This window comes from Typopeltis vanoorti, chromosome 26 (genome assembly GCF_054136105.1).
Source record: "Typopeltis vanoorti isolate ZY-2024b chromosome 26, IOZ_Tvanoo_1.0, whole genome shotgun sequence".
NCBI lineage: Eukaryota > Metazoa > Arthropoda > Arachnida > Uropygi > Thelyphonidae > Typopeltis > Typopeltis vanoorti.
This window is the reverse complement of record NC_143574.1, coordinates 16,302,049-16,315,256: the sequence shown is the minus strand read 5'-3', so window position 1 is coordinate 16,315,256 and position 13,208 is coordinate 16,302,049. Positions and strand designations below refer to the sequence as shown.

The 13,208-nt window shown below is 37.7% G+C and overlaps 1 protein-coding gene and 1 non-coding gene across 3 annotated transcripts in view; one reads left to right on the top strand and one right to left on the bottom strand.

Moving 5' to 3' along the window:
• The window catches only part of LOC150092360 (protein phosphatase PP2A 55 kDa regulatory subunit-like), a 164,303-nt gene that overhangs the window by 136,225 nt on the left and 14,870 nt on the right, over positions 1-13,208 (bottom strand). The gene's annotated exons all lie outside the window — the stretch shown is intronic.
• TRNAF-GAA (transfer RNA phenylalanine (anticodon GAA)) lies at positions 8,430-8,502 on the top strand. The gene has a single exon. It is a non-coding gene; the product is annotated as a tRNA-Phe (tRNA).

Genomic DNA, 13,208 nt, shown 5'->3' with positions numbered 1-13,208 from the left:
GTGTTATTACTTTTCCCCATTAAAAAGTTTCGAGTTTCTGCAACTGCTAATGGTTGTTATTTCTGAAATCAGTCATATCATAAGTATATTAGCTAATAATGATTTAGTAATCATTATTAGCTAATGTAATTTAAGTAATAACATATCTAACAAAAAATAAGTTTAAATAAACTCAAATTCTGCCCAACAACGAACAGACTGAAAGCTAACTGAGATTACTCATTATCAAGAGAGACCTCCAGGGAGTCAGGAACTCAGAGGGAGGCCACACATTACACGCACCAGCTATCATACTTATTCTTGAATAAATTCACACTGCTTGCACTCACAACATCCAATGGCAATCCATTCCAATCAAGCACCATCCTATGAGAGAAAAATCTAGCACTCACCTTCTTCTTAGTGGCACTCATTCTCAGCTTCCAAGGATGCGCTCTTGTCCTTTCCCTATTCTACATAAATTGAAATCCTGCATGACCCTTTCAGAAGTTTGTAAGTCTAAATCATATCACCCCTCTTTTCTCCGGTTTGTTAGTGTCTGCAGTCTACAAATTCTCAATCTGTCTTCGTAATCAGTATTCCACAATCCTGATATCATTTTCAACACTCTCTCTCTCTCTCCAATATCCGAGGCAAAATCACATTCTTATCTTTACATGTGAAAGTTGGTTTAAGTTACAATTATCTTTTGAGTTGTATTTGAAATATTTGCTACATGACCCCTGAACTTCAACTTTCTATCTACTAACACTCCAAGATCCCTAGCCTCATCAGTTTCTTCAAGCATAATCCCGCTAATATAATACAACATTGGATATCTAATCACACCGAAGTGAATGACTTTACATTTACTGACATCTATTTTCTCATGCCCACGATTCCAGCCTATTCAAATCATTCTGCAAGTACTGTATATCAACAGTATTCTTGATTACCCTACCTATCTTTGCATCATCAGCAAATAGCTGTATGTTGCTTGTCAAATCCTTCCCAATATCATTAATGTATAGATTGAATAACAGTGGACCAAGCACTGATCCTTGTGGTACACCACTGGTTACCTTAAATCTTAAAGACTCACGTTCCCCATATACCACTTTTTGATATCAGTCAGCCATCCTCTTATCCATGTTAATAATTTATAAGGCAAACCCATATTCTCCAATTTATGCAAGAGTGTTCCATGTGCTGTATTCTGTCAAAAATCTTAGCAAAACAAAAACTATCGTGGTGTATCCATTTCCCCTTGTCTAGTTCAACAGTAACATTGTTATAGAATGTGAGCAAGTTGCTAAAACATGACCTTCCCTTCACAAACCCATGTTGCTCATTGCAAAGTAGAGATTCACTATCAACTCATTTGCGAGCTCTAACCAATTTTTCTAAAATCTTCACCACCACTCTGGAAATACTAACTGGTCGATATTTGGATACAATGGTCTTTGCACCATCCTTATGCAACGGAATTACCATACATTCTTTCCAATCCCGCAGAATCTTCCCTGTTGTGAGACTCATTAAACAGCCTGGTCAAAAGGAATAACCAGTTCAGCTGAACACTCTTTTAGCACATGTGCTGGATTATTCAGGTTGTGTAACAGCTCTAATCCCTCTTCCTTATACACCTGAGTTTTTTCATTCAGTGAAGAAGTTGAAGTGAGCTTAATGTCGCGTACAACAGGTTGATAGCTTTTAACAAAATGGGCATTCATTAGTTGAACAACCTCCTCTGCATATGTAACCCTCACGCCATCTGCATTTAGAAGTTATTCTTTCATATTCATTCTTTTACTTGCAGCTTCTCAATAGAATTCTTGTGGGTTCTGTTTAGCACGCATAGCCAGTTTCTTTTCATACTCAGACTTTGTTTTACGTACAACAGTTGACTACTTTAGCTTGCTGCTTATAGTTTTCATAATACACATCATCCTTATGCACACTGTATTCCTTCCACATCATCTTAAAAATCTCCTGCTTAATAATACTGCACATCCAATTGACTCCTACCCTATTTATTCTTCGAACTCTTGGGAAACACTGTGATATTGCATCATTTGAGTATTATTTAAATGCTTCTCATGCACTTAAATATTCACGATATTCTTCCCATCCAGCAACCGATTCCATTGCACCGAGCTCAGTATATGCCTCAGTTGGTCAGAATTTTCTGCTTTGTAGGATGTAACTTTTTCTGAATAGAACATTCATAAACTTAGTCACTTACCAAGTGAATACTGTATGATCACTGTCAAAAACCAAAGACAGAATAGTTCCATCTTTATCTGAAACGCCCTCCGACACTATAATCAATTCTAACTCTTTGACCTCTAGTTCGTTCTCTCACATGCTGCTTGAGGAAGTTGTAATGAAAATGTAAATGCATTTTCATTCTTCTCATGAGATTCTACTGCTACCCAATCAATATTTGGATAATTATAGTCTCCCATTATGATTACTCTTTTTATGCTTATCTTGTCTATTTGGTGATGCATTTCTTCATCAATAGCAACCAATCCACCAGATATGTAACAATACCCCCACTATGTAATTGATCTTGTTAGTTTCCACCTCACAGCAGATGGCTTCAAACTCACTGCCACATGAAATATTGTTAGCAGTAGTACTACAATCATAGGTCTCAACTCTAACTGGATTCAAGTCGTCTGGTATCATTAGCAGTAAGTCCCCTCCTCTCCTTTCTATCCTTCCTAAAAATAGTGTACCCTTTACACTCGATATCACTTAGTATGTCTGATTCTGATAGCCAGGTCTCACTAATGCCTACAATCTGAGGTCCCAACATATTGACTAAGGCAATAAACTCCACCCCTTTGTTTCTGATACTCCTAGCATTCGTCTACAGACAATCATCTAACTGCATGTTCTTTTGTATACTCTTGTCTGCATGACACAGTTGGACAACTTGAAGATCTTTATTCTTCTCTAGTGCCTTATACATGTAGACATCTTTGCACATGTCTGATGCATCCGAACCGGACAAACACAAAGTCGAAATCGTTCTCTCCTTGTCAACATTTCCACGACAAAAGCCCATTCCCATCATTAACACAGTTATATAACATTGTTGCTCTTACACTCACATTCTCTCCATTCCTCCCATTTTCCTTGACTCTTTGTGTTAGGTCTCATACCAGTTATTAATTTTTCTAGAATCCTGATACCAAACACATTTAGGTGTAGGCCATCCCTCTTATACAAATCCAATCTTCCTTCAAATTCACTCCACACATCCATTCCTTCTACACAGAACTACGCATCGAATCGTTTGCTATCATAGCCCTTCTTAATTCATTTGTATCATATCGCGGTTAAATACTGACGATTTCCACTTGATCACTTAGCTTTCGCTTCTTCCAACAACCCTTTCATGTCTTCTCTCATACTGAACTTATCAGTAGTTAAGTGGTTAGTGCCTACTACAATTACGCTTTTATTTACTTTTCTTTTCTGAATTGCTTCTTTTATATTCTTAATTTTTGCTCCAGGAAAACTCAAAGTTATAACTCACTCATTAATAGCATGTTTCATTATTGGGGGGGGGGGGGGGGGTAGGATTTTACAAACTATTCACAAGAAAATTAACAATGAGCTTCATTTTGGGAACATACCGACATTTTTTGTTTTCATATAAATTGATATGAATAGTAAAGATGCTTCAAAAAGGAAAGAAACATTTTGGTCCACCTTTTTGAATATTACATACAGGTAGCCCCTGATTTATGTGGTTTTTTTCTGCCACTGTATACATATGTTATGTCACTGTCTATACATTGCCATACTTGTGTGCATGTGCCATTTGCACCACACATTACCCAGCAATTATAATTTTTATTCAGAGTATTATTTCATTGTATTTTGAATAAAAATGATTTGTTTCAAGATATTTTGTACACTGCATTAATATGAGAAAAGAGGAAAAAAAAATCAATCAATAAAAACAGTCAAAAGATGTGAAAAAAAGATTATCTTGTTTAACACAGAAATTTCTTTTATATGGATTTCTTGGAACACACACCATCTGCGCAAAATTGGGGTTACATGTAATACCAAAACTAGTAGTGAACGTATTCCTTTTCAAATATGTAGTCAGAATTTTTTTCTTCAGAGCAAATGATCTTTTCAGAACCCAATTTTATTCATTAACAGCTTTTTTCCTCAAAGTGTGGAGGTTTTTTTTTTTTTGTGCAACAGCTGAAACTGAAAAGAAGAAAGCTTAGCCTATGCATAACAATGTTTCATTACTATTTCAATTTGTAATGAGTGATTCTGAGGAAGAGTGAACCTGCAACACTCAAAGAATATCATAAATAAGGTCTCATAACTCTCGTGAAATATGTAGAGATTTACGTTCTGTGAGAAAAATCATATAAAGTGCATAAAATAAGCATTCATTCCTGTGAAGTGATTTTGATTTCTAAGCTTATAAATATAAATAAACAAGATTTAGAACAAATTGTGAATTTTTTAAAACTCTGACATAATACTTTTAGAAAAGAAAAAAAAAAAGCACTACCAGCTAAACATAATCAGACAAAATTAACAAAAGGAAATTGATATTCTGCATTGCCTTTTCCATCAGATAAAATATTTATATGCAGTAATGATTACAACAATTTCCCAATAGAACCCTCCCCATTAATGAGTATGGGAAATTTTCCGATGATATTCCATGATAAAAAAAAAAAAAAAATCTTATTACAGAATCGAAGTGTCTTATCCTGCCTCCTCCCAAAATAAGAGAACCTGTAAGAAATCTTTTTATTAGACAAATTATAATTATATGACAAAAGGAAGGACTACAAATATGAAAATATGTTGTGTATATTTAGACCTATCTAATATCTCTATTTAAAATTGGAGCTGCAATGCACTGTTTTCAGTAGCGCTTGCCCTCAAGATGTTACAAGGTAAGTGTGGAGGATTATCACACCCCTTCATGGAAATAACTGATGACTTGCACTTATCCATTTTACTTCAATTGCCTTATGCTTCACGTCCATGTTTTGGTGGATGTGAAAACACATGGCTGACAGATGTTAATCCAGGAATTCCATCTTAATGGAAAAAAACTTCATGTCAAGAAACCAGATGATGTTCTGTCATGTTCCAAGACAATAATAGGCAGTTCTTGCATCTACTAGGCAGAGTAGTTTATGTTGTCAGGAACAAAATATTTAGACGAGTTCAATTTACAGCACAAATATGTGGACTGCACACTCTTATAATTAAATGGTTTTAAAATACAAAATTTCAAGAACTACAAGGACTTCTAGAGGCAATGATGTGGTCCCTGTTAATTACAACTTCAAGAGAAAATGATCTCACATTTTGAACTGGAACAATTATTGTACTTTTTTTTTTACATGAGTTCAATCTTAAAATATAAAAATCACTTCCATAAATCAGTTCTACTAAACAGTACCCTACATTATGCATGTGAGGTTTCAAACCCTGTAACACATCAGTCCCACATTTTGCCAGTGGACATTTAAGGAGGAAGTGGAAATCAATGTGTTTCTTGAACAGATAGAGGTTGTAGTCTTTGGAGAAAATAGCATGAGGAAGACTGTTCCGAAGAACAAAAGCAGGCAGAATGAATATCAGAAATTGGTTTGGTAAGTTTGAAGATGAACAGTAAATGGATGTTGACCAGAAGCTGCTTATGTTCTTATAGACTTTAGGGGCAAAAGAGGAAGGATGGAGAACTGTTCTATGAAACACTGCTCTGTAAAAATACAAAAACATAAGCAAATACAGAATGTCTACAAGAAGAGAATGCTAATGAGAGTGAATTTGGAAGAGAAGGTTCATTAATTAATTGGATTATCCTTTTTTCCTTTCTATTCCCATCAGGATATACCATCCTCATCCAACTGTGCTTCACTAATTACAACAACTTTTAGGTGAATAAACTATCCTCTCACTTATTTCTGATACTCATGGCTAAATGCAATTCACTTTCAGGTGTATACCCAAGTCCTACCCACGTTACCTCTCAGATGTACTTTTCCGTACTTACCCGTACCAACTGCCTTTATCATCGTTTATCTTACATGTCTCTCAGGCACCTACCCGCCCCCCCCCCCCCCTTACACTCCAAGCTATACTATTCCTATGCTGACCATAGGAATTCATTACTGCTTCCAAGACACTCCCCACCCCCCCAATTTCCATATTTTATGTTTCTGTAGAACATGATATTTCAGTCTGACCTGCCACACACTCCTGATCTTTCACATAACCTGCTATTTCCCATTATCTTTTGGATCAGATATTTTCCCACATCACTCATAACATTTCCATTTCTTTCCAGAATGAGACTCTCCATTTGACTCAACCAGACCATTCAAAATAAAATGACCACCGTAAATGAAATCCATCACCTCTATGCAATTCCATCCTTCCTTTGAGCGCATCCCACATCATCCAACAATTAACGAATAAATAAAATTAACTCTTGTAAAAAAAAAAAAAAAAAAAAAAAAGGCAAAATGTTTAATGTTTTCCCCCCTCCTTACATCCAATATAAGGTTTGAAAATAGAATTTCAATATATTCTGATGTAATTACTAATAATTTTTAATTATGAATAAAATTTATAATTTTATAATTTTTCTTGATACTTTTGATTTTTCTGATCCAATGTTTGCATCAAAATGAAAATTTACAATTTTGCTTCATTAGGTAATTCTGCAAATATGTTTACTAATTCAATAACTACATTTTTTTTGGGAGGGGGAGGGGTGGTGTTGAAACATTCACACCACATTACATGGCAATACCAATTGAAACTGTGGGTGGTAGATATAATAACACTGAGATTCCATGAAAGCAAAATTCAGACTTCTAGTCTTTTTCTGCAAAAACTCAATCCTTAGATGAGATGGGATTTCTCTCAGGATAAATCTAACTTCCAATCTTTCTTGGCATAAACAAAATCGCACATCTTGCTTCCTCAGCATCCAAGAAATTATTCTGTCTCTTTCACATTAGATGTTGCCTCTGAACAACTACTAACCATATCCAAACTGCACATTTGTTTAACCATCAAAAACCCCCACCTCACATAGACACATATGCTTGAATTTTTTTTTTAATTGTACAAATAACTTCTCTCAGTAATTTACTCCATTTCCTTTTATACAAAACTCCATTTCTAATGCAAACATTTTTCGCATATAGGAGTATTTTTATGATAATCAGAATTGGCATCGCTGTATGTTAGAATATGTATAGCAGCAGCTTCCATTTATACCTTCTACTGTCTTTTGGAATAAATCTTCCATTTTATTAGCTGCTTAAAGAACATAATGAGGTCTTGAAATCAAATCTTAACAGTTTTCTTCTATCTCCACAAATTTTCATCCGCATTTCACACACACACACAGAGAGAGAGAGAGAGAGAGAGAGAGAGAGAGAAAGAGAGAGAGAAAAACCAACCTTGGGGCAAGAGAGCACCATAAAATAAATGATATATTTCTTAATGAACAAGTGGAAAAAGAAATAATGAAAAGTCCATAAGAATACAGAGACAAGGACAAGTGCAAAAAATAACTTTTTTTTTTTATTTTGTGTGCGAACTACAGAAAATGTAAAAGCATACATTAAAAGACAAAAATGCCACTTGCATGAAATATTAAGTAAAAACATAAAATGTCAAATTTCACTCATCCAATGACTAATATACTTTAAAGTTGTTTCATTACACTGCATTAAATCTTTTTGGGTACATATATTATTAATGTCTATTAAGCAGCATTGCAGAAGATGATCCATGGTTTGTGCTTCACCACATGAGCAGCTATCATTGTCTGTGTAGTCCCATCTGGCCATATTCTGCTTTGATCTGCCCATTCCAGAACAAAGTCAAAGACATTGAATAGACTTCCATCTTTGCTAGTCTAGATGTAAGCTGGAAGGAAAAGATTTGTTTGCGTTCAGAGCATCTAGAGAATGTGCTTGCCACATTGTTGACCTTGTAGCTTTTATGGAATCAACCAACGGTTCCACTGAGTGAAGAAAACTTTTCCTTGATCTAGCCTCTTATGTACTGCAACATGTCCATACAAAGGATGCTGTTCATCATTTAGTTGTTGTTTCTGCTCATATCTACTCGTGTAGTCCTGATGTGAGGAGGTGCAATACTAGACAGTGAGTATACATGGTCAATTTTTGTAGGCATAAGGCAGCCGGTAATGGGTAGACAGGTTTCATTAAGAACCTTATCAATAATTTTGACATGTGATGATCTTTCCCAAACAGGGCTAGCATACCCGGCTGTCGAAAAGCAGAGTGCCAGTGCAGTACTTGTGGACTTGCACCCCACCACGATGATGTTAATTGGCACAGAATATTATTACATGCTTAAGTTTTAGCTGCTGTCTTCTCTATGTGTCGCTTATAATTTAAGCCGAATTAGCTCAGTTGGGAGAGCATTAGACTGAAGATCTAAAGGTCCCTGGTTCGATATCGGGTTTCGGCAGAGCGCATTTAATTTTTTTTTGACATATTGGTCGCTTGGTGTCGCACTGATTAGATCGTCGGCTTGTCGAGAGCTCCTGAAAAGATTAGTAGTATTTTGTGTTAACATTAGATATTTTACTAGAATTTTAAGTAGTATTGTTTGCTTTTTGTTTCTTGGTGTGTCTGTGCAATTTTTGATTGTTTTCTGTTATTTTAATTATTATTTTTAAGAAAAGATAGCGTACACATGGCACCGATAAAGAAAAAAATGGCGGCCAGGTCGCCATGTTTGTTTAAGAGTTTCGATGTAAACGAATTTATGCAATGTGCTGTCTGTGAGATGTATGCCTTGCGAAGAGCGGTGGGAGTCTAGTTAGAAAGTGATAGTGGAGTTAATATGTGTAAAAAGTGTAAAGAGAATGAGGACTTCAAGCGTGTTTCGTGTGTCAAGAGTGATATCGTTAACAATAGTCAGAATGTAGAAAATGGCGGTGTGCTAGAGAATTGCGTGGTAGTTCCAGATAGGTGTGAGAGCGTCGCCGAAAATGTAAATGAAGGAAGAAACACAGAAAGAATGGATGATTTGATCGATAATGAAAATGGTGAGATAAATGCGAGTAGCGAAATTGCCCATTTGAATGGTGCGATACACAGAGCTAAAAGACAACTGGAGCGTATGGAAAAATGTGTGCTGAACGTACCGACAAATAACCGGCGGAAGTCTGTGACAGCAAATAATAGAATGTTCGCAAACGTCAATAAAATGAAGGAGCGAGTGCTGTATGGGGATTCGCTATTAAGAGGCGTAATAATTGAGAGTTTAACGAAGTCGTACCAGCCGGGTGCGAACATAAAGCATGTCAACGAATCTATTCGACTGCAAAAACAGAGGGTGAAAGAGATGATAATCGTGGCAGGAACGAATGATTTGAAAGAGGATAAAATGGAAATGATAGAGGATGTGAGGGAGTTGTTTGAGGTAGCAAAAGAGAAGAGTGAGAGAGTTAGGATGGTGAGTATCTTACCGCGGTATGACAGCGAAGTGTTTAGAAGGAGGTCCATAATTGCCAATGACTTTATGCGTGGGTTATGCATGGAGAGAGGAGTGGAATTTGTGGATGTGTGGAATGAGTTCGATGGGCGAAAGGACTTATATAAGATGGATGGGTTGCATTTGAATGGAGTTGGTGTACGGAGACTTGAAAGAGTGTTGATGAATGATGTGGAAGTGGATGTACAGACTCAGGGAAACTAGATTTATTAAGGGGGGGGAGTTAAGTGTACGAATGAGTATATTATGCCCGAGCGAGTACGACGGACAACAAATCAGAATGGGATAGTTAGTCTAAGGCATCAAAGTAGGGATGGGACAAATGGGCTTCTGCGATTCATGTACACTAATGCCAGGAGTATTAGGAACAAGAAGGAAGAGTTTTTGGCCATGGTTGGCATTTCCAGGCCACAGGTTGTCGGTATTAGTGAAACATGGCTGACAGAAGATGATAAAGCTAGTGGGATTGAATGCGACGGTTATAGCATGTTCAGGAGTGACAGGGTGAATAAAAAGGGGGGAGGAGTGTTATTGATGATAGCTGATGAGCTTCAGCCAAGGAGTATAGAAGTTGAACTGCATGATGGGGAAAAAAGCACATTTGAGGCTGTTTGGTGTGAGATAGAATCTAGCAGAACAAAATATACAATTGGGTGCTGCTATAGACCGGGTGATGGAGTGGATGGTGGGAATAGTATGCATAAGCAAATAGAAGAAATGAGTGGAAGGAGGGTAATTATTATGGGTGATTTCAATTATGGTAACATTGACTGGAAAGAGGAGAGGGCACATGGGAGGAAGGAATTGGATTTTATGCGGTTATTAAGGGACAACTATCTACGGCAACATGTATTGGAAAAATACCAGGGGGCAGAGAGTGCTGGACCTAGTAATTGCAACTGAGAATGTGGCTGTAACGAACATGACCATGTTGCCACCAATTGGTGAGAGTGACCATTAGGTCATGACTTGGGAGGTGGCTAAAGGAGTCGAATTTACAATTAAGACAGGGTACATGTGGAATTACCGGGCTGGTAAGTATGACAAGCTTAGGTGTGTGTTTGGCTCAATGCCATGGCATGTAAAACTGCAAGGGCTGGATGTTGATAGTGCATGAGAGGTGGTTAAGAACTGTTTGCAGGAGGCAATGGTTGACTGTATACCAAGAGTCCGAATAATAAATCAAGTAGGGGTTAAATGGATGAATAACACTATTAAGCTTGACCTGCAAAAAAAAGAAACAATTGTGGAGAGAATTTAAGGAGAAGGGTGACCATCAGGCACAGGAACAGTATAAAGCTCAGGCCAGGATGGTAACAAGGGTGATAAGAAAAGCAAATTACAAAAGGAAATTGGCCACGCAGGCTAAAGAGAATCCCAAACAGTTTTTTCAATATGTTGCAAGTAAAAGGAAAAATGCTCATGGTAGAATGATCTTAAAAAATGCTGAGGGTAGGGAGGTAACCGAATCAGTCGATATCGTGGAATTACTGAGCGAGCACTTTGCAAGAGTATATCATCCAGGTGGTGACTTTGCAGGAATGGAAGAACCAACAGCTTATACTGGAATTGCGATGAATGAAGTAGAGGTAACTAGTCTATTACAGAACCTCAATGTCAATACATCTGTGGGATTGGATGGTATACCAGCTCGTGTCGTAAGTGAAGCGGCCAAAGAATTGTCAGTGCCCTTGACCATTTTGTTTAATTTGAGCCTCAGGACTGGGTCAGTCCCAAGGGGGTGGAAAGAGGGAAAAATAGTTCCACTGCACAAAGGTGGTTCCAAGGCTGCTGTTGAAAATTACCGGCCAATCAGCATAACACGAATCATTATCAAGGTCTTAGAGAAAATAATCAAGAGGAATATACAAGATTGGATAGAAGAAAATGGGATACTGCATCGGGTACAGCATGGTTTTGTGAAGGGTAGGTCATGCCTCAGTAACTTGCTCACGTATTATAACACAGTGACGGCTGAACTGGATGAGGGTAATGGGTTTACAGTGATTCTACTGGACCTTGCTAAGGCCTTTGACAGGATACCACATGGAATTCTAATCAGTAAATTGCAGCACATGGGAATGGACATAGGGTTGGTGAGATGGATAGGAGGGTGGTTGACGGGGAGATATCAGAGAGTGGTTTACTCAGGAGTAGAGTCCACAAGACGGCCTGTGACTAGTGGTGTGCAACAAGGATCTGTTCTTGGACCACTGCTGTTTAATTTGTTCATAAATGATATAGGAAAGGATCTGAGAGGAACAGTTCATTTGTTTGCGGATGATGCGAAGCTGGGTAGGGCAATAGTGAATGCAGATGACGTCAAAATTTTGCAGGATGATTTGGATAGATTGGAGGTCTGGGCTAAGAGAATGGATGTCAATTTAATGTGGCAAAATGTAAGGTTATGCATTTTGGGGTGAAAAGATTGGCGGCAGTTTACTGCATTGGTGGAATCGTGCTCCAGGAAATTGATGAGGCACGAGATTTAGGAGTGTTGGTGGATAAGGAATTGAAATTTAGGGGACACATTGCAAAAGTGGCCAAATCAGCTCATCAAATCACTTGGTTGCTGAAGAATACGTTGACAAGCAGGTTATTGTTCCTCTGTATCAAGCCTTGATAAGACCCCATCTAGACTACTGTGCTCAGATTTGGTGACCTAGGTTTCTTCTTGATGGGGAGGAGGTGGAGAGGATCCAGAGGCGAGTGACCAAGATGATAGCAGGTCTGTGGAATGAACCGTATGAGAACAGGTTGAGGATTTGTGGGTTGCAAAAATTGGTTGATAGGCGGAGGAGGGGAGATATGATTGAGACATTCAAATTACTGAAGGGTTTCTATAAAATTAATTCAGAAGATATTTTTGAGAACAGGGCTGGTTGTGGGAGGACTAGGGGACATCCATGGAAACTGGGCAAAAGTGTGGTTAGTAAAGGTGTTAGAGCTGGGTTCTTTACTTTTAGAGTAGTGAATGAGTGGAATGCGCTCCCTGAGTCTGTGGTGGATGCTGTGACAGTGAATGAGTTTAAGGCGAGGTATGATAGATACTGTATGAATGTCAAATAGTTGTGATGAATATGATTTGGGGCCTCCCTCGATGAGTCTAATGACTCCCTGGAGTTGCCCGTAATAATAGTAATAGGGTCCTATCTAGTGAGGTAAGTTGGATTTGGATAATTGACCAGTTTCACACCATTCCATTCTATATTCAACTCTCTCCTTGCCTCTCTATTATTGAGATGGAAAAGGCACATTTGGGTTAACTGGGATTTGGTTTCAGTTTCCTTACAGTAAACTTTCTAGCTCTTGCGTGAGCTGCTTCTCAATATCATCAAAGGATTTTGCTTGATAAGCTATTGCCCGGTCATCTGCATATAAGAAGGTTCTTGACTGTGGGTTTATAGGTTGGTCATTAGTATATATATTGAAGAGGAGGGAAGATAGCACACTTCCCTGAGGTAGACTATTTTTCTGGATATGCCATCTGTGCTTTTTTCCTTGAAAATCAACAAAGAATTTCTTGCTGAACAGCAGTGACCTAAATATCTCCACTAACCGATAGCTGTTTATCATGCTGTAAATTTTGACTATAAGCTTTCTAAAATTTAGTGTGGCATATGCTGCTGTCAAATCTATTGTAAAACTCGATGTAGCTTAAGAAATAGCAAAGC